The sequence below is a fragment of the Somniosus microcephalus genome, chromosome 7 (genome assembly GCF_052327205.1).
Source record: "Somniosus microcephalus isolate GS21.2 chromosome 7, FLI_Smic_1.0, whole genome shotgun sequence".
NCBI classification, from domain to species: Eukaryota; Metazoa; Chordata; class Chondrichthyes; order Squaliformes; family Somniosidae; genus Somniosus; species Somniosus microcephalus.
In genome coordinates this window covers 237,343,434-237,365,876 of record NC_140993.1, presented here as the reverse complement: position 1 = coordinate 237,365,876, position 22,443 = coordinate 237,343,434, and the positions used below count along the sequence as shown (strand labels likewise).

General features: G+C 54.1%; 1 long non-coding RNA gene across 1 annotated transcript in view; it reads right to left on the bottom strand.

Annotated features, from left to right (window-relative positions):
* LOC147115165 (uncharacterized) overlaps positions 1-19,403 on the bottom strand; it is a 28,414-nt gene extending 9,011 nt beyond the window's left edge. Inside the window, exon 1 of the long non-coding RNA XR_015078931.1 lies at positions 19,278-19,403. This is a non-coding gene — a long non-coding RNA (uncharacterized LOC147115165). The remainder of the gene's footprint in view (positions 1-19,277) is intronic.
* Positions 19,404-22,443: the final 3,040 nt, after the last annotated feature.

Genomic DNA, 22,443 nt, shown 5'->3' with positions numbered 1-22,443 from the left:
CAGCTGGAGCTGCCTAGGTGAAGCCTTTAAAATCAATTAATACATCGTTAAGACCTGGTGTAGGGCTGAGCCTGGGAATTCTCCAGCTTTCCCAGGCGAAGACATCTTCTCCCCCTACCAGAAGAACACATTTCAGAGACTTTATTTTTTCCATCGGGGAGTGCACCCCTGCCGACACCCACCCACCTACCATCCTGAGTGGCGCCCCTGCCTTTGCGGCCTCCCTCCTTCCCACCCCCCCTCTCTCTCTCTCTTTGTCTCTCTCAAGAGGCACCTCTTTCCCAACCTTTAATTAATTGCCACTTGAGCAGAGGGGAGAAGGCCCCTCTCCCAATCCCAATCAACAAGGGGAGAGGTGGGCCTTTAATTTAACAGCTCCCTCTGCTCAAGGGAGAACTTAAAAAAAAACCGGAGGCCTTTTCAACATCTTCAGGCCTGTGACTTGGGGTGGGTGTAGCTCTTTTTAAAAAAACACCTCATAATGGCGTCTAATTCTTCGCCGGTGGCGGGGCCAGCCAGGACTTATGCGGGAGTGGCAGCCACAGCCACAGCTGCTCCCGCTTCTTCTGCTGCCCCATCACCTTTCAAACTCATAACAAAAAAGCTTGGGGTGAAGAGCTACGCCCACCCCACAATGACCATTGAGGCGTGCGTTAAGGCCGTGGCTGGGGTTGTCGGCCCTTCAGCCATCCTCGCCGCCTCAAAAATGTACGGGAAGGCTGTGTTCTTCCTGGGGTCGGAGCGGGCGGTGTCCCTGGCCGTCACCAAGGGGCTTACCGTGGGCGGGACCTTCCTGCCGGTGGATCCTCTTGAGGCCACCGTGCGGAAGATCGTTATTTCCAACGTCCCGCACTATATTCCTGGTGAGCTCCTCCTCCCCCACTTGCGCCAACTTGGGGAGGTGAGGTCGGGGATTGCACCTATCCCGCTTGGCTGCCGGGAAGCCAGCCTTCGGCACGTCTTCTCCTTCCGGCGCCAGGTCTTCATTCAGCTGGCGCGGGAGGAGGACACCGACGGGGCATTTGTCGTCCTCCATGAGGGGACCGCCTATCGCGCCTTTTGGACGGCGGATGGTGTGCGGTGCCACGCCTGCAAGGAGGTGGGGCACATCCGGAAGAACTTCCCCGCCTCCAAGGCCGCCAGATTGTCTGGTGCGGCCGAGGCTGGCGCCGCCGCTGCTCCTCTCCCCGGGTCTGGCCGCACCCCCCAAACAACCGATGCGCGGTCGTCGTCGGAGGCCGATGCCATCAAGGCCTCCGGCGGGGGGGAGGGAGTGCGTCCGGGCGGAATGAAGGCGCGGGGGAAAGCCAAATACCTTAGCGTAGGTCCCCCCGTGGAGGGCGAGCCCTTGAACCTAGAGCCCCTGACACCCGCGCTCATCGCGGAGTTGGTCGGGGCAGACGAGGGTGGGAGGGACCTCGTGCCCGAGCCTGTGGTCGCGATAGCCGAGGCGGAAACGTTAATACCTGCGGCCGGGCTTGGGCCCGAGGGACCCGACGAACCTGCTCCGCCGGAGGGAGCAGAGGAGGGGGCCCCTGCAGACATGGAGGTCTCCCTCGCTCCCTCCGCGTTAAAGAGAAGGCGCGACCCCCTGGAAGAGGAGGAGTACCGGGAGGAGGAAGGTCCCTCCGAACAGTGGGAGTCGTCACCCACCGCGGGTACTGCGCCCCCCCCCCCCGCTGTCACCATCACCAGCGATCGGCAGGGGTCGCCTGTCCCTCGGGAGGCTGAGGCAGATGTGTCTGTCCAGCACGTGCCTCCCGGGGATGGGGACGAGACCCTGCCCGTGGGGGGATATAGACGTTTTATCGGTACCGTTACCCCTCGACGGGTCGGGCGGCCTGGGGTCTGGGTCGGGCGAGTTCGAGGAAAGTGAGCTCGCCCAAAGCGACCCAGACATTTCCCAGGGGCTGCTCGACCTGGTCGCGGTTTTAGTTAAAAACACCCCATCTGCTGGGTCAGAGGCCGGTGGCGGGGAAGAGGAAGGCCCTCTGACTGTGTCTCCGGTGCCGGACGTCCTGGAGGAATTCGGATTTGTTTTCTCCCCGATTTCTCCGGTCGTTCTGGCATCTGAGGCGGAGGGGGGCCCCGAACCGCCGCCGTCTTCTGGCCCGGCGCCCCCAGAGGAGCCCAGGGAGGAATCCTCTGCCACCGATCCTGGGGGTGGGATCCGGGCGGAGGCAGGGCCGGCCGATGCGGCTGAGCCGTTCGCTGCACACTGCGCGACGGATGGGTCGGCCGCTGGTGGCGACCCCCCGGAGGAGGACGGGGGCTCGGTGATGGGCGCGGAGGACGAGTTGGATTCCATCGCCGACGAGGCGATGGATGACCTCCTGCCTCTCGCCGAGTCTCCCCTCATTCCCGTCGGGGAACTCCGGGATTTTGTGGGCGTGTGCCAGGGTCGTCAAAACAAGACCCGGCTGGCCCTCGCCAGGTGGTCGGAGCTGGCGCTGCTCATCGGGTCGGTCCGCGCTGCCGTCAAGACCATGGGCGCGGACGCGGGCGTGAGCCCGCTCGAGCTGCGTCAGCTCAGGTCGTTCCTCACTGGGCTGCTGAGGGAGTGGCGGTCGACTAGTGGCTGCGCTCCCTCCTCCCGTTAGGTGTAGGTAGAGGTTGCACTATGCTTCTGATATGAAGATAACCATAGCCAGCCTCAACATCAACGGCAGCAAGGAGGCTCGCCGCAGATTTAATAACCTTTCGGTCCTTCGGGACAGGAAGTATGCGGTGTGCTTCCTGCAAGAAACCCACACCGTTCCGGGAGACGTGGCCACGTGGCTCCTGGAGTGGCAAGGAGGGGTCAGCATGAGTCACCTCTCCAGCGTTTCCAGCGGGGTGGCTATCTTGCTGGCCCCGCATTTTCAGCCGGAGATCTTGGGGGGTCAAGGAGCACGTGCCGGGCCGATTGCTCCAGGTCACTGTTCACCCGGGGGGCGTGCCGCTCCATCTAGTGAATGTGTACGCCCCTCAGGCCGGTGCGCAGCAAGTGCGCTTCTTTGAAGAAGTGTCTGCTCTTCTGGGCTCCATCGACGTGGGTGAGTGCGTCATCCTCGGGGGGGATTTTAACTGCACCCTCGAGGCGAGGGACCGTTCGGCTCCCGAGCGATGCCCGGCGGCAATGGAGAAGTTGAGGGACCTGGTCGGGTCCTTCGACTTGGTGGACGTCTGGCGACATCTCCACCCCGACTCCAGCGCCTTCACTAGCATGAGGTCTGGAGGAGGATGGTCCAGAATCGACCGCCTTTATATTTCCCGGGCGTACGTCTCCTGCGTTCCGGCGGCTTCCATGCGGCCGGTGCCGTGCACGGACCACCACCTGGTTTGGGCGGAGCTCGTTCCGCTGCGCGTGCGGGGGGGGGGTCGGCGTACTGGCATTTTAACAACCTGCTGCTGGAGGACGCGCGGTTCCAGGATTCGTTTCGTCGGTTCTGGGCTGACTGGAGAAGGAAGCGGGGGGGCTTCCCCTCCTTGAGGCTATGGTGGGACGTGGGCAAGGCTCACGTCCGTCTCTTTTGTCAGGAGTACGCGAAGGGGTTGACCAAGAGGCGGGAGGCCCGGGTCGGGCGGTTGGAGAAGGAGGTGCTCGACCTGGAGTCCCGTCTCGGTCAAGTCATTGAGGACCCGGCCCTGCGGAAGGTGTACGAAGAGAAGGGCGCGCTGAAGGACCTGCAGCTCGTTGGGTCCCGAGGCGCGTACATGAGGTCGCGGATCCAGTTCCTGCGGTACCTGGACCGCGGCTCCCCCTTCTTCTACTCGTTGGAAAAGAGACGGGGGGTCCGTAAGCAGCTCTTGGGGCTGCTGGCTGACGATGGATCTCTGGTCTCGGATCCGGAGGGAATCAGCGCGGAGGCCCGCGCCTATTACGGGGCTCTGTTCTCTCCGGATCCGTCCAGCGAGGATGCGCGCAGAGTTTTGTGGGAGGACCTGCCGAAGGTCGGCCTGGAGGGCGCCGAAAAATTGGACGCTCCTCTGAGTCTGGAGGAGGAGCTGACCGGCGCCATGTACGCTGCCGCAGAGTGTCTGATTAAAGTTAACGGGTCCTTGACGGCGCCCCTTCGCTTTGGGAGGGGGGTGCGTCAGGGATGCCCCATGTCCGGCCAGTTATACGCCGTTTGCGTAGAGCCTTTCCTGCGCCTCTTGCGGAAGAGGTTAACGGGACTGGCTCTGCAAGGGCCGGGCGTGGAGGTGGTCCTCTCGGCTTACGCCGATGACGTGCTCCTCACGGTCACGGATCCCGCTGACTTGCGGAGGATGCGGGAATGCCAGCAGATTTACTCGGACGCATCCTCCGCTAAGATCAACTGGGAGAAATGTTCCGGACTCCTGGTGGGTCAGTGGCGGGTGGACTCCCTGCCAGAGGAGTTCAGGCCCTTCGCCTGGAGCACCACGCACCTCCTCTACTTGGGAGTCTACCTTAGCCCTGCCGAGGACGCCTAGCCGGCGAACTGGCAAGAGTTGGAGGCCAAGGTCACCACTCGCTTAGGACGCTGGACAGGATTGCTCCGAGTGTTGTCCTACAGGGGTCGAGCGATGGTCATAAACCAACTGGTGGCCGCCATGTTGTGGTACTGGTTCGTCACTTTGATCCCTCCCCCTGCGTTTGTCGCCAAGATGCAGAAGAAGCTCGTCGACTTCTTCTGGGACAAAAGGAAGCACTGGGTCGCTGCCGCGGTTCTGAGTCTCCCGCTTAGGGAGGGCGGTCAGGCGCTGGTGTGCCTCCGCACCCAGGCTGCGACTTTCCGTCTTCAGACGCTGCAGAGATACCTGTACGTCGAGAATCCTCCAAGATGGTGTGCGCTGGCGACGTATTTTTTCCGCCAGCTGCACGGCCTCAATTACGACATGCAGCTCCTGTTTTTGGAAGTGGGCGGCACGCGTGCCAGCCTGCGGAAGCTGCCTGTCTTCTACCAGGAACTGCTATGGGTGTGGAACTACGTCGCTTCCAGGCGGATCTCTCCCCCGTCAGGAATGGCGGCTGTCCTTCGGGAGCCGCTGTTCAGGAATCCGCACCTCCACGTCCACGGGTTCGGGTGGCTGGCGGAGGGCAGGGCTGTGCCTGGCAAGGTGACTAGAGTCGGGGACCTGCTCGATGGTGGAGGAGCGGGCTGGATAGCGCCGGAGGAGTTGGCGCGGCGCATGTCTTGGGCCAACGTCCAGCTCGCGGTCAATGCCATCGAGTCGATGAAAGCGACGCTGCGCCCTGGTGCCACGAGGTGTATCGAGGCGGCTCAAGCGCGTGGGGCGATCCCGTCCGAGCTTTCCCCCGTTCGGACGGAATTCCTTATCGGCGCCCAGCCCCGAAACCCCCCTCGGGAACCGGCGCCTCACAACTTGAGCCATCTCGAGGAAATACCCTCTGTGCCTTTCCGTTCCGCACGGAGGTGTTTCCTGTACGGGCTGCTCCTGCACACTTTCCACTTTGTCATCTTCGCCTACCGTCCGGACACGCCGTGGCGTGCCGTCTTACCTTCCGGCGGAGGCGGAGGTCCCCAATGGAGGGCTCTCTATGCGGGAGTCCACCCTTGTTCTATTGGGGACTTGGCCTGGAGGGTGTTGCACGGAGCAGTCCCGTGCAATCTATTTTAAAGTAGGTTCACGGACTCCCAGGCCGCCTGTTTGTTCTGCGGCCTGGAGGAGTCCGTTTTTCACATTTACGCGGAGTGTGAGAGGTTGCAGCCCCTCTTCCATTATTTGAGGGGGCTGCTCCTCGATTTTTGGTTGCGCTTCAGTCCCACGCTCTTGATCTACGGTCACCCGGTGCGGAGGGGAGCGGGCAGGTTGGAGGACCTCCTCGTGGGTCTGCTCCTGGGCCTGGCTAAGAAAGCCATCAATTGGTCCAGGCAGCGGGCGGTCGAGGCGGTCGTCCAGCCAGATTGCCTCCCTCTCTTCCGCGGCCATGTTCGCGCCCGTGTGGCCCTGGAGATGGAGCACGCGCTGTCCGCCGGCACGCTCGAAGACTTCTGTGACCGGTGGGCGCCGCGGGGGCTGGAGTGCATAATTAATTTGGATAACCAAATTCTAATTTGATTTATTAACGTGTATGTAAAGTTCTATTAGTTAGTTTATTTGTTTATTTTTGATTCGTCCTACCAAAAGAGTGACAAAAACAACTTTATTAACTAGCCTAATTACTCTGATGAGATCAATTACTCGAGAAACAGGTGAGGAGAGGGGCCCAAAGGCACGGCAGCAGCGCACCGAAGCCTCAAAAACGCCCTCAGGCGGCGAGCAGAGGGAAGTGCCGCTGAAGCCGTTACAACTCTCTGGTCGCTGAACTCACCACACTCTCCGAGCCCTGAACTCACCCCAGACTCTCCGAGCCCTGAACTCTCCCCAGACGCTCTGGTCCCTGATCTCACCCCAGACTCTCCGAGCACTGAACTTACCCCACTCTCCGAGCCCTGAACTCATCCCACTCTCTGAGCCCTGAATTCACCCCACACTCTCCGAGCCCTGAACTCACCCCACACTCTCTGAGCCCTGAACTCACCCCACTCTCCGAGCACTGAACTCACCCCACACTCCGAGCCCTGAACTCACCCCACACTCTCCGAGCCCTGAACTCGCCCCACACTCTCTGGGCCCTGAACACACCCCACTCTCCAAGCCCTGCTCATCCCACTCTCTCCGAGCCCTGAACTCTCACCCAACACTCTCCGAGCCCTGAACTCACCCCACACTCTCTGAGCCCTGAACTCATCCCACAATCTCCGAGCCCTGAACTCACCCCACACTCTCCGAGCCCTGAACTCATCCCACTCTCTCCGAGCCCTGAAATCACCCCACACTCTCCGAGCCCTGAACTCATCCCACTCTCTCCGAGCCCTGAACTCATCCCACTCTCTCCGAGCCCTGAACTCATCCCACTCTCTCTGAGCCCTGAACTCATCCCACTCTCTCCGAGCCCTGAACTCTCACCCCACACTCTCCGAGCCCTGAACTCACCCCACACTCCGAGCCCTGAACTCACCCCACACTCCGAGCCCTGAACTCACCCCACACTCTCCGAGCCATGAGCTCACCCCACATTCCGAGCCCTAAACTCATCCCACTCTCTCCGAGCCCTGAACTCACCCCACTCTCCGAGCCCTGAACTCACCCCACTCTCCGAGTCCTGAACTCACCCCACTCTCCGAGCCCTGAACTCACCCAACTCTCCGAGCCCTGAACTCACCCCACACTCCGAGCCCTGAACTCACCCCACTCTCCGAGCCCTGAACTCACCCCACTCTCCGAGCCTTCAACTTACCCCACTCTCCGAGCCCTGAACTCACCCCACACTCTCCGAGCCCTGAACTCACCCCACACTCTCCGAGCCCTGAACTCAACCCACTCTCCGAGCACTGAACTCATCCCACTCTCTCCGAGCCCTGAACTCACCCCACACTCTCCGAGCCCTGAACTCACCCCACACTCTCCGAGCCCTGAACTCACCCCACACTCTCCGAGCCCTGAACTCACCACACTCTCCGAGCACTGAACTCACCCCACAGTCTCTGAGCCCTGAACTCATCCCACTCTCTCCGACCCCTGAAGTCACCACACTCTCCGAGCCCTGAACTCATCCCACTCTCCGAGCCCTGAACTCACCCCACTCTCCGAGCCCTGGACTCACCACACTCTCCGAGCACTGAACTCACCCCACAGTCTCTGAGCCCTGAACTCATCCCACTCTCTCCGACCCCTGAAGTCACCACACTCTCCGAGCCCTGAACTCATCCCACTCTCCGAGCCCTGAACTCACCCCACTCTCCAAGCCCTGAACTCACCACGCTCTCCGAGTACTGAACTCACCCCACAGTCTCTGAGCCCTGAACTCATCCCACTCTCTCCGACCCCTGAAGTCACCACACTCTCCGAGCCCTGAACCCACCCCACTCTCCGAGTCCTGAACTCATCCCACTCTCCGAGCCCTGAACTCACCCCACTCTCTGAGCCCTGAACTCACCCCACTCTCCAAGCCCTGAACTCACCCCACTCTCCGAGCCCTGAACTCACCCCACACTCTCCGAGCCCTGAACTCACCCCACTCTCCGAGCCCTGAACTCACCCCACTCTCCGAGCCCTGAACTCACCCCACTCTCCGAGCCCTGAACTCACCCCCTACAGAAATGGTGGCCGTGGCAGGACACCGGCAACAGGGGTGCGATACAGTAGACAATGGTTCAGAAGAGCAAACCATGATGGAGGAAAGGATTTCTGATTATGTGTTCAGCAAGGTGAATATCACGAAGAAGTGGATCACCAATCTGTTAAAGGCGGGGCGTCCGGTAGACGCCACAGCTAAGTGAACAGAAGGGAAGGAGCATAAGAAATCCCTAGAGATGGCTGATGTGCTTCAAGAAGCAGGTCCAGCTTTTGGACAGGCTCGTTGCAGCACAGGCAGCCGAGCTAAGGGAGTCAGCCCTGGAGGTCCAGGACAAGGCTCTAGCATGGGAGAAGTTACTAGTAGCATTGCAGGCCCTGAATCACGAAAGGGTACAATTAATGGGAGAACATAAGGTTAGGTTGGAATACCTACAGTGCCAGGTCACCGAGGCCAAGGGTAATGAGTTGAGGTTGCGGGAAAAGAACGCCCGCCTAGCGAGACAAGTAAGAGAGCAGGAGGAGAAAGTAAAAGAAGTAAAGGCAGCCTATAAGTTGGCAAGCGAACAGGGGTTTGAAGGTGCAGATCATGGCCCCTGCAAGGAACAGATAGAGAATCTGAGCCTGGCCCTAAGGAAGGCAAAGGGCATGGTGTGCCTCATAAGCCCGAAGGCAGGCCAGGCGGATTTTACAGGGAACGAAGGGAGAACAGTTCAGACACCACAGGTAGGGCCAAGGGATGACCCGGTTGAGGGACAGGAGGACCAACGACCACCAACCGTAGCGCCAGGTTTTAGCGAGGTCTGGCAGCAAGGGGGGGTGGAGTCAGGGGTAGAAGCGGAGGTGGAACAACCCCCGCAAGAGAGGCTAGAACCAGGCCCGATGTGCCCAGCCCGGCATCGGCGGTTCGGCCCACCCATTAATGGCGAGGACGTGGGACCCCTCCAAAACCAGTTCGTATTACCCTATAGCACCCAACAGCTTAGGGCTATGGTGAGCCATATCCCAAAGCTCTCCGAAAAAGGGGACCCCTCGGTCCACTTCAGGGAAGTGGAACAGGCAGCCAGCATCAACGAGTGCGATGACGCTGAGCAGGCCAAACTGCTGCTGTTCTCTTTGGAGAGTAGGCTCCTCCAGTCCCTCTCTGACGAGTGTAAGAGGGGGCAGAGCGGGTATGAGGAGCTCAGTGATGAAGTTCTGGAGGCCATGGGGATGAATGAGGGAAGTCCTTTCTCCCGTGTGGAGAAGACAGTGCAGCTCGCAGGGGGAAGCCCGCAGGCTTTCGCGGACAGGTTATGGCCGGTATATAGGAGCGCCTGTCCTGGGGCACCTAACCGGACGTTCCTGAACCGGGATCAGCTGGCCCACTGGCTCCGTTGCCTGGTGGCAAACAGCTTGCCACAGGTCTGGGCCAAGGCGGAAGTCTGGTTCGACCCTAGGAATCCCCTGACCACCGAACTTACGGTGATCAGACAGTTGACCCTAGCCTATAAGAACGGCAGGGGAACCGATGCACACCCACCTAAGGGGAAGGTGCATGAGGTGAAACCCGGACAGGGTAGGAAGGAGTGGCATCAGGAAGGGAATAACCCTTCTAGCACTAAGCTCAATTGTTACGGGTGTGGGAAGGATGGTCACTGGAGGAAGGAGTGCAAAAACCCTTGGAAAGATAACAAGAGAAAGAACTCCACAGCCCCAGTCCAAAAGGCAGAGACAGGAATCCCTCCCGCCGTGGTCGAGTCATTTTTGGACACCATGAGGTCCTTATTGACTGGCCAGGGGAGAGTAGCAGCCGCTACCGGTGCTCTGACCCCATCAGCCCCATCCAACCCACAGCCATGACTAGAGCCAGCGCAGCCTGTTTACCTGTGTTCCCTTCGGTACGATGTATGGAAGAGACCCCTCTTGGAGATGGAGGTAGAAAAGGTGAAGGGGACCTATCTGTTGGATATGGGGGCATCATGCACCGTGGTCCATTCAGCTAACCCCACCGCCTCACCTCTATCTAGCGGGATCCCATACAGTCTGGCGGGATTCACAGGCAGAGAACAGGCCGGCTCATTTTCCATCCCGCTCGCCATTCGTTTAGGTATGCTCCGCTCTAAGTGGACATGTATCCTAATGAAGTGGGAACAGGAGGGTGGAAAAGGGATCCTGGGAGCCGACTTTATTGTAGGCCACGGGATCCTGGTGGATTTAAGAAACCATTGCCTATGGGGGGCAAGTACAGGAAAGGAAGGCGAAGTAGTAGTCATCCCAGGGAAAGAAGGGAAAGGGACCCTTTGCACCATGAAGCCTAAAGAGGGTTATATCCTCGAGCTCATGGTCAGTAATACCCCAAAAGAGTTCCAGGCATTTGTGCAAGCCCACCTAGCCACATTTGCCACACACAAACACGACTGCGGGAGGGTCAACGGGTTTGAGGTCAGCGTAGACGGGTACCCCATGGCCCGACCACAGAAACAGTATAACTTCCCCAGGGAAGCGGAGCCAGACATGGAAGCAGCAGGGGGTCCTGAGACCGATAGCCACCCACGTAAACTCTCCACTGTGGCCGGTTAGAAAGCCGGACAATTCCTGGAGGGCCACGGTGGACTATCGGGTGCTCAATAGTAACATCCCAGCCTGTGCACCCACGGTAGCAGCAGTTGCCGACCTGATAGGAAGTATGCCAGCATCCACGACCACTTTCACGGTGCTGGATATTTCCAACGGGTTTTGGTCCATCCCTTTAAGGAGGGAGGATCAGTACAAGTTTGCCTTTACTTTTAAAGGGCAACAGTACACCTGGAACTGTTTGCCTCAGGGCTTCCACAATAGCCCCAGCATCTTCCACCAGTGCATGGCAAACAGTTTAAAGGATTTCAGTCAGCCCAGACAGTTGGTGCAGTATGTGGATGACCTGCTGCTATTCACGGATTCGAGAGAGGAGCATGGCCCACTACTGGCCGAACTGCTGGAGCTGCTCAGGCAGGAGGGTTTTAAGGTAAACCCAAAGAAAGCGCAGATCGGCCAGTAGGAGGTGAAATTCCTGGGCCTGACCGTACGCGCTGGGGAAAGGGCCATAGATAAGGCTAGGAGGGAGGCGGTACAGGAGTTACCAGTCTCTAACACAGTCACAGGTGTGAGGTCGTTTCTAGGGCTAACCGGGTACTGCAGAGACTTTATTGAGGACTATGCAGCCACAGCAGCCCCTCTGCTCCGACTCCTACACAAGGGAGTGGAGTGGGCGTGGGATGAGAGTTGCCAGGCAGCATTTGTCAGGCTCAAGAAAGACCTGCAGACCGCACCAGCTCTAGGAGCCATAGATGGGGGAAAAGAGTTCTTCCTGGAGGTAGCAGCCAGCGGGGACAGCCTGAGTGCTGTGCTGCTCCAAGAGCGGCATGGCAGGCTGAGGCCGGTGGTCTACTCCTCCAGGATACTCACGGATGTGGAGAAGAGCTACTCCAATTGTGAGAGGCACCTCTTGGCCACACATTGGGCTGTGAAAAGATCACTGATCTTCACAGGCACCTCTCCCTTCACCCTCCTCAACCATCACACACCCATCCAGATGCTCCTGGATGGGAGGATCAATGATGGGACGGTGAGCAGTGCCCGCATTGCTTGCTGGACCCTGCTCCTCTCACAGATGGACCTAAAGGTGAAGGATCTCTGTGAGCCAAAACTCTTAGCCAACCTGGTACAGGTAGACTATCCTTTATCCGAAAGCCTCGGGACCAGCCGAGTTTCGGATAAAGGAGAATTTCGGATTTCGGAAGGTGGGTCGGCGGGGGTCCGCGGGGGGTCGTGCGCACGACTTACGCTGACGCTCAGCGTAATCAGTCGGGGTCGGCGGGGGTCGGGGCCGGCGGGGTACGCGGGGGGGGGTCGGCGGTGGTCGGGGCCGGCGGGGGGGGTCGGCGGTGGTCGGGGTCGGCAGTTGTCGGGGCTGGCGGGGTCCGCGGGGGGGTCGCCGGTTGTCGGGGCTGGCGGGGTCGGCGCTTGTCGGGGCCAGCGGGGTCCACGGGGGGGTCGGCGGTTGTCGGGGCTGGCGGGGTCCACGGGGGGGTCGGCGGTTGTCGGGGCCGGCGGGGTCCGCGGGGGGGTCGGCGGCTGGCGGGGTCCACGGGGGGGTCGGCGGTTGTCGGTGCTGGCGGGGTCGGCGGTTGTCGGGGCTGGCGGGGTCCGCGGGGGGGTCGGCGGTTGTCGGCGGCTGGCGGGGTCGGCGGTTGTCGGGGCTGGCGGGGTCCGCGGGGGCGTCGGCGGTTGTCGGGGCTGGCGGGGTCGGCGGTTGTCGGGGCCGGCGGGGTCCGCGGGGGGGTCGGCGGTTGTCGGGGCTGGCGGGGTCGGCGGTTGTCGGGGCTGGCGGGGGGGTCGGCGGGGGGTCGTGCGCACGACTTACCCTTTATCCAAACTTCCGCAACCGGAGCCCTCTAAAAACCGAAGGTTTTTTCGTTCAGCGTAAGTCGTACGCACGACTTACGCTGAACGAAAAAACCTTCGGTTTTTAGAGGGTTTCGGTTTTCGGAAGTCCGGATAAAGGGTAGTCTACCTGTATATCCTGGAACAGCCCACCGGTGTTCCATAGAAGGGGTTTGGGAAGTGGACATAGGTTTGCGAGCCGGGATACACCCCACAGGCCGCAAAATCCATGTGGACGGCTCCAGCACGGTATCTGCTGGCGAGCGACTCACAGGGTGTGGAGTTTATGACCCAGCAACAAATATTGCCCTGGCAATTAAGCTCCCCAGCACCATGAGCGCCCAGCAGGCTGAACTGTCCGCGGTAGTGTACGTTGTTACACACCCCGAAATCTTCCCCACCCCGTACACGATTTGCTCGGACAGTATAGAAACATAGAAACATAGAAGATAGGAGCAGGAGTAGGCCATTCGGCCCTTCGAGCCTGCTCCGCCATTCAATGAGATCATGGCTGATCATCCAAGTTCAGTACCCTGTCCCTGCCTTCTCCCCATATCCCTTGATCCCTTTAGCCTTAAGAAATATATCCAACTCTTTCTTGAATATATTTAATGAACTGGCCTCCACTGCCCTCTGTGGCAGAGAATTCCACAGGTTCACCACTCTCTGGGTGAAGAAATTCCTCCTCATTTCAGTCCTAAATGGCTTACCCCTTATCCTTAGACTATGACCCCTGGTTCTGGACTCCCCGGCCATCAGAAACATCCTTCCTGCATCTAGTCTGTCCAGGCCTGACAGAATTTTATAGGTTTCGATGAGATCCCCTCTCAATCTTCTAAACTCCAGTGAGTATAAGCCCAATCGACACAATCTCTCCTCATACGTCATTCCTGCCATCCCAGGTATCAGCCTGGTGAATCTTCGCTGCATTCCTTCCATGGCAAGAACGTCCTTCCTCAGGTAAGGTGACCAAAACTGCACACAATACTCAAGGTGCGGTCTCATCAAGGCCCTGTACAACTGTAGTAAGACATCCTTGTTCCTGTACTCGAACACTCTTGCTACGAAGGCCAACATACCATTTGTCTTCTTAACCGCCTGCTGCACCTGCATGCTTACCTTCAGCGACTGGTGCACAAGAACACCCAGGTCTCATTGCACTTCCCCTTCTCCCAATCTATTGCCATTCAAATAATAATCTGCCTTCCTGCTTTTGCCACCAAAGTGGATAACCTCACATTTATCCACATTATAGTGCATTTGCCATGTTTCTGCCCAATCACCCAACCTGTCCAAATCGTACTGGAGTTTCACGACATCCTCCTCACAGCATACCCTCCCACCCAGCTTTGTGTCATCTGCAAATTTGGAGATATTACATCCAATTCCCTCGTCAAGATCATTAATATATATTGTGAACAGCTGGGGTCCTAGGACCGATCCTTGCGGTACCCCACTAGTCACTGCCTGCCACTCGGAAAACGACCCGTTTATTCCAACTGTTTGCTTTCTGTCCACCAACCAGTTCTCTATCCAAGTCAATACCTTGCCCCCAATCCCATGTGCCTTAATTTTGCACGCTAATCTCTTATGTGGGACCATATCGAAAGCCTTCTGAAAGTCACAATGCGGTCTGTCAGTAGCTGCAGCTGGATGCACTTCCTGCACATGTAGCTGTCAGGGACACAGGAAGTGTCCCTGAGTTCCCACATATCGCAGGAGGAGCATATCACGTGGCCGGGCTGTCCTGCCATGACTTACCCTTAATTTAAATTAAATCAATCAATCCCACTAATTACACTACAGTTAACTGGTTTACCAACAGTCCCCGCTACACCAGAGAGACCTTAGAAACTATAAACCACAGAGTTAATGTTGAAAAAAAAAAGAGAAATACTCACCAACCAATCACTTACCTACTTCCTGGTGACGTCACACTTTGATTACTTTTTACCTCTCTCCCCCGCTGTTGAATTGGTAAGCCTCGCCTCACTGCTCACACCCAGGTCCGATGCTCTGTATGTTCACATGCAATTCGTGTACGGAGTACCTGGCCATCTGGTCCCGCCGCGGATACACCGCCGCCGACGGGAGACCCCTCACAGTGAAACCCCTGCTGGAGAAAATCTTAGCAGCAGTGGGGGAGGAAGGGGAGGTTTTCATCCATAAGGTGAAAGCCCATTCCTCCACAGAACCCCGTAGTCAGGGCAACCAGCAGGCTGACATGCTAACTAAGGAGGGTGCCCGCACCGGCACTTTCTGGGACCCATATGGGTCCAGACCCATAGCAGCAGTCAGGGGTAGGAATGGGACACAAGGGAGTGCAGAGGTAGCTTTAGCCCCGGACCTTAAGACAGTCCAAGCCCAAGACCCCGTCCTCAAGGCAGTCCTCAGTGCAGTGACTGAGGGAAAAAGGGTAGAGGGCCCTTACGGCACAGCAGCCCTCTCTGTGAAAGAAGGCATGCTGTTTAGGGGAGAACAATGGGTGGTACCACAGCAGCACCGGAGGGAATTCCTTCAACTGGCCCATGAGGGTCCAGGAGCAGGGCATCCCGGGCCTGAGACCACCTGGCAGTGGGTGGAACAGGCAGGATGGTGGCCAGGACTCAGGGAAGATGTCCGCGAGTTCTGCGCCGGCTGTCTGGTGTGTGCTGCTAACACCCCTGACCCCCACAAAAGGAAGGTACCTATGGGACACATCAGGAGGGTAGAGGGACCATGGCAGTCGATACAGGTCGACTACATCGGGCCCCTGCCCACCACCCAGGGAGGCTATAAGTACTGCCTAGTCCTGGTGGATGTGTTCACAAAGTGGGTAGAAGCCTTCCCCTGCAGAACAGCCACAGCTCTGGGTACAGCCAGGATTCTGGTCTGGGAAGTGTTCTCGCGATGGGGGCTACCACAGTATATGGAGTCCAACCAAGGGAGTCACTTTACCGTGCAGGTAATGCAGAATACCCTTATGCTGCTTGGCATCGAGGGAAAGTGGCACCGGTATACAGGGTAGAGAACATTGGAGTCATTCAAGGGGGTGCACACATCCGTTTCACAGCGGTCCCACCTTATGTCATAAAGTGGGAGCACGCTATGACAGCTACTGACCTCTCGGGGTGCCGGAGCCAGGGAGCACACATAATACTGTGTCCCCAGCACTTGAACACCTATTCAAAACCACAGTGCGGGTTTAAAGCTGCTGGCGCAAAACCTATAAACTGTACCATGGAGGTAATGGCACAAGACCATGTTCCCCCACAGGTAGCATATATAGGAGGTGGGATATATTGTGTCACCACGGGTGCGCCCCACTACCAGCATGGACAGCATAGCTGGTGTCCGGTAAGTGACAGCAGTTTCTGCTTTAAACCTGAGGCAGAAGTTCAAGTGGTCCAGGAACGAATTGTCCCCATTCCTGAACCCTCACTGTAAAAGAGAATTTCACCAACCTGCAAAAGTATGTAGCGCTTTTCGGCTACGAAATCCCCCCTCTCCCAGAACATCTTACCAAAATACTCAAAGCAGTAATAGTCTCACAGAAACATTTCTACACTCTGGAGCAGAAGACAGTAGAGATAGGGGCCAAAATATTGGATATTGTGGTTCCACCCTGGTGGGACATTTTTGAAAACATAGAGGTCCCTTCGTGGATTAGACTGCCTTCCCACATCCTCGTGGTTTGCCAGCTGGGAATAGTATTGTACCTAGTGTGCACTCAGTGCAAGGGAAAAGGTCAGATACTAGAATTCCAAAACCAAAAGACCTGGAAGGAACATATGTGAAGGTGGAGGGAGATACACATGTTTGAATTTTTTGTGTGTTTCTGAATAAAGATTGTTGTTTTTTGTGTTCTTTTGTTATTTTTAATAAAGGCTTTCGATTTGTTATTTTTAATAAAGATGTGTGTGTACCAAGTGGTGCAGGGGTGTTGGACCCCCTCCATGCTTGGATGTGTGTAAACGCCTGTATTCTGTCTATGTATGCTTATGTACACTACATTTTTACAGAATGGGAAATGCATGTGTCGAGGGATCATAGATAGGTAATTACAGGGGAAGATTGACTATGGAGGGTCGGGAATTTTGCTCACCTTGTCAGGATGATACTTAAAGCGTGTTTAGTATCAACAGGGGGGAGTGTAGGGTTCTCAAAATTCCCACATTCTCCAAAAGCTATGGATAAAGGGACCCTGTATGGACAAGTTATTAAAAAGGGTACCCAAAATGGCTTCTGAAAGCTCGTGACCAAAACCTACAGGATTTTAAAAGCAAGGCCCTGCAAAAGGCAGGCCCTTTCAAAACCTGAAACGAAACCTAACATGCATGGATCTGTGAAAGACTTTGTGAAGCCAGACAGCTAGGTAAACACAGAATGTGCATTCTTCATCTTGGAACAGATCAAGTCAGGACGGACCTAATCTGGAGGGCATTAACTTTTGCATAAATAATCGGTAACAGCTCACAGTAGCTGCCAAGCCAGGAAAAGACGATTAAATTTCATAAATAACAAACAGCCAGGATATTGAAGCCATTAAACCAGGAGACAACCGCCCCGAAAGCCGTTAAAGTGGATGAATGTAATCACTTTAGACAAGCCCGCCAAAAATTAGACAAAGAACTGACCTGATTTGGCGCGCAGATAAGGGGTGAAGAACCGGGTATAATTGTAGGCCCACCGGTAGCCAAGGTCTCTTGCCTCTTGCCTCTCGCTCTTGCTTCATGCCTTGTCACGGGCTCTCTTCTCCCTCCCCTGCTCGACACCGAGGACGCCCATTACAACACCGGGGGCCAAACACGGGAGGAGAACGGGACCCGAATCGAATGCGCACAGGACACACGGGGCCATGAATGGGCAGACGAGATAAAACGAACGGTAAAACTGATAAAAGCAGAGAAGGGCAGAAGAGACGAAACGAACGGTAAAACCGATAAAAGCAGAGAAGGGCAGACGAGACGAGACGAACGGTAAAACCGATAAAAGTAGAGAAGGGCAGCAAAAAAGAAGCATTGGGGACGAGTGGGTACACACCCCGGCCTAGTTATAAGCTGGCATTTGAAGCATGGGTAGTAAGATCAAAGTGACGATATAAACCACCAACCGAGCCCCAAATGCAACAACGCCGTCGGCGACCAAACCACCACCAGAAGAACAACCATCTCTGCAAAGTAAAGTACCCAACAAAGACTTTAACGGAGGAAAAGGAGGGTACTTCGCACAGACGACTCCATCGCCGCGTCCTGTGACCACATGACGACGACAGGCCCCAAAGGACAAGAGCGAACCCCAAAAACCACAACCAGTTTAATCAACAGGTTTCGAATTGGTGAGCATGAATCCCTGGCCCCTCATAGCTTAATCTAGTTAAGTATTGGGCGTGGGATAAGGATAAGGGGATTTTTAATGTGTTTGTTCCCTCAATGTGCCGTGTGTTCCCCATACCCAAATAAGTGTACTTTTATATGCCTGTAACTATCCTAGTAATTCTCAGTGTTGTGATTTTATTGTGCCTTTAATAAAAATTACGGTTTTCTTGTACCAAACCAGTTGTCTACTCTATTTTCTGTATTGCCGCCTGTACCTAAGTCTGGTGTCTAGAACCCAGGGGTGTGGGAGCGATTCGAACCGCTCAGAGACAGTCAGGGGCAGAGCTGACTGGGCACACGCCACCCCACTATATCCTCTCGTAGTCTTCTAAGCACCACATTCATCATATGACACACCCTTCACAGTGTTGAAATTCAGATTTTTTGCACAGCCGCCCACTCTAATTCATTCTTTCCAAGAACATTAAAGGGACAATTTATCTTTGACTTGTTTCATTTATTCCCTACGAACAAAGCACAGAACAAAAGGAGTGGAATCCTGTGACACCTGGGATTTCCCCATGGGGGAGCAGTGCACGTGCACCTAAAGAGACGCACTCAAAGTGTTGTCATGCAAATGTGGCAAGTGCAGGTGTTCCCTGTGCCCCACCTCATTTTCCTCTAGTATCACTAGAGTACTGTGAGTACTGGCCACTTGCAAAATTTGTTAAAATAGGACAATGATCACAAGACATGTACTATGAAAATTCTAAACTTTTCTTCCAAGCTTATTTTAGGATTATAGTTGAATAGGAACCATATATTTTGTAGGCATCTATGTATATAATTTCAATAAGAACAAAAAAAACTATAGATCTTAAATATTTCTTTGTTCAGCAGGTTCATCAGCATTTTCTTGATGTAAACTGGATCTTGATGAAAAGATCAAAAAATAAATTAAATTAAGCAATAACGAAAAAGAAGTCAGATCGATCTGGATCATCTTAAACAATTTTTGCAATAAACTAAAAGACAATTGAAGTCAGTTATTTGGGTGGAACTTATTTAAAAGTAGCACGGTAAATGCAACTTGAAACATATTTTTATAAAAAGGGAAACATGAACCTCTTGGTCAGGAGTTTACTGGTGTAAATCGTGTGAATGAGTTCAATTAAATTTATAACAACAGACCTTTGAAGATCTCTTGGTGGAAATATGGTGTTACATTTTCCTTAATTCTTGGCCTTTTAAAAACAGAGATCAATACTTTGTATAGTATTTTGTCAGTTCCTAAACTAGAAAACCCAATTTATAAAATTTAAGGAAATGCAGCATTGACTTTTTTCCTGAGATTCTTACAACTGTAGTACAGTAGTTTATTTTAAAAGTATTTACCACCTATAATGTTTGACTGACCAGGGGGGAGATTTTATGCATCTCATTGGAAGCAGTTTTCACTCCAATTACATAGTCTGAGCTCTCCATAGTTACCAGTTATCTCAGCCGCTGTTTACTGTGCGGTTTATAACTCACCGCCGCTTACTCCCGGCTGCACGTGTTGTCAACGGCTGCGCACACGGGCGTGCTTTGGAGTGGGCGGTGAGAGTCGCACGGCGATTGACGTCACGCTCCTGGTAATTAAAATACTTGTGGTGAGTGCGGGCAATGGCAGCGCTGCCGACCTGTCCAATGTGGCGACCGCCGCGTTCCGTGCCGAAAGTGGGCAGAAGCGAAGCGGCCGTCATCTTTTCTTCAAAACCGGCCTTAAGGGCCAGCGCTAAAGGTTCAAATTTCTAGGCCTTAACCTCTTCAAAATCAATTGGTTACGGCCTCTGTTAAAAAGTCAACAAAGGAATGTCCTGTGAATGTAACTGTTCATCCACTAATATCACGAATAGTCATTTCTAGGTTTGTACCTGTTCAGAATATTAAAACCTTTTCAGGCACAAAAGAAAATTATTACTACTATAAGAGGGAAGATGTTGCATGAATATCAGTGCAATACTTTTACATTTTATTTTGTGTGAAAATTGAAGGCCTCAAGATGAGAGATACCAATACTGAGAAATGGAATGACTTCCCATTTTGGGAATTCGGTGTCCGTATCACGCACTCCTTAATCAGGAAACGAGAGCGAAATGCAGAGTAAAGATTCCTTTACTCTGTTCCAACAATGTGTCGTAATCCATAACAACAACGGCAACTTGCATTTATGTAGTGCCTTTAACATAGTAAAATGTCCCAAGTGCTTCACAAGAGCATTATCAAACAAAATTTGACACCGAGCCACATAAAGAGGTAGGTTCTAAGAGGAAGAGAAAGAAGTAGAGAGGCGGCGAATATAGGGAGGGAATTCCAGAGCTTAGGGCCCAGGGGACCCCTCTTTCACCACTGTTAGTTCTGCAGTTTGCAACACCAGGGCCACAAAATTCTAAGTGGTGAGTTGCACCGTTTTTAAGCCAATAGAAAATGAGTTGTGTGCGCTGATGGTCAGCTGATTTGCATGTACACCTGAGTAGTGATTGGCATAAAACCTGTGTAAGATGGGAGTAATATGCTGGGGTGCATGGAAACTAGGCTGTAGCTTATAAAAATTCAGCGCTGGCTGAAGATTGCAGCAGCAGTCTGGGGGAGTAGCAGGCAAGTAAGGTGCAGTGCTTGACTCAGTGAGTTGATTGTCATCTAGCTTCACTGGATGTCTCCTGTCTGTTTTTTTTAACACTTTACAAGAATGTCTAACACAGAAGAACCTGGCAGAAGCAGGCAAAGAAGAAGCATGGCACAGATGTTGGAAAGAAGATGCCACAATTTCACTGAGTCCAACTTGCAAACCCGGCTGGAAGAAATGAACACAGGAAAGACAGAGAGCTGGGTGCCCGTGATAGAAAACCTGTCAAAATGGTCATCCATGTCAAGTAGGGTGAGGTTCCACTAAGTGCCAGCTCTCTCACCCCGAGAACTGCACATCAGTGTTGGAAAAAGTTCAATGACCTGACCGGGGCAGGCAAGGTAGCACACTAGCCATTCACTCTTCTTCTTTAGGCACCCTGGCACCAGCACACTCCTCACCCTCTAAAAGTACAGACGTATAACTAACCCTTCACAATACACTCAGGTTAACGGGGGCAATACCTCAAGACCTTACAGTATAGCTATGTAACTCCCCTAACAGCAATTACATACATGCACAACACTAAAATATCTTCACCACATTGTTCAGTTCATCAATCCCTTGCCACTTGGCACACCCTCCTCAATTCATCTAATTTACTTAACCTTATTGCAGGAGAAAAGGGCGCACCCTGCCCACAAGAGGCAGGCCACCAGAGGGGGTGTCCCCAACTTGCAACACCTCATGCCCTATGAGGACCACAGCCACAAGCTTCCAACCCCTTCTCTGTTCCCTTAATCTGAAGGGTGTAATGCGCACCATCCTTAGCTTGTAACCTCCTTTCCTACAGTTCCATCACAGCATTGGGGCAAAGGAAATGGAAGATGATGATGAAGAGAAGGAACAGAAATAGAACTATTTCCCTGTGAACTATAAAGATGATCAAGAAGAGAGATGAAGTCAGACTCAACTGTTCCCATGAGTTCCTGAAGTGACCTCTTTCCCAGTGTTCTTCTGCCACAACCTCCTTGAACTCCCTCCATGCATCACTTGCTTTTTTACCAGTGAGGAAGTGGCACCAGTGTAGTGTCCACGTATCAATAATACACAGACTGCAGGAGAACAATAATAACAGGTATTTACTGAACAGAGGGTAAGCTTAAACTGAAAGTACAGAAGCCTGCTATGGCTTTATATACAGGTGTGGTCACTGCCGGTACTGCAGTATAAAATCAGTTCTCTCTTAAAGGTACATACACAACAATTCCTCCCCTTTTAGATAAACAGTACATAACATTCATTTAACAACTAAATAATAACTAATTACAATTACAATTTTCTCTGTACTATATACATCAACTGAAATAATCATTTATAAGTTCAGTCTTTGAGGAGGCTTCCTGATCCTGACTGGATAGCGCCTTTCTCGAGTATCCTGTTCTTGCGGCGGAGTCGATTCTGGCTCAATGTCATTGGTTGGTTCGTCTGCTTCCAATACCACTGATTCTGAGGTAGACGCAATCTGTACTTCGGGTTCATTGCCAGGTGCACATGCTCGTGGTATGGGTTTGGCTTGTTCCTGTGACTCTAGAATCTGGTCAGCATGGCGTCTCACGATGCTCTCTCCAACGTCCACTGTGTACATTAGTGGTCCCTGCTGTGTGCATATCATTCCTGGCTGCCATTTTTCTGTTCGGTAGTCGTGGACCAAGACTGGTTGCCCTATCTTGAAGCTCCTGGTTGGCTTCTCATTGATGTGCTGGAATTGCTTATCCTCAACATCTCATCTTATGTTTGGTTTGAGCAAATCCAGGCGACATCTTAGCCTTCGGTTGAAGAACATTATGGCTGGAGCTTGGTTGGTGACTGCATGTGTCGCATTCCGGTAAGCAAGCAAGAAATTATCCACCTTGTGTTGTAGTGGTATGTCGTCGTTATACATTGCCTTTATTGCCTTTTTAAAGGTCTGAACAAACCTCTCAGCCAATCCATTTGTGGCTGGATGATATGGGGCAGATGTGTAATGTTTCACCCCATTATTCCTCA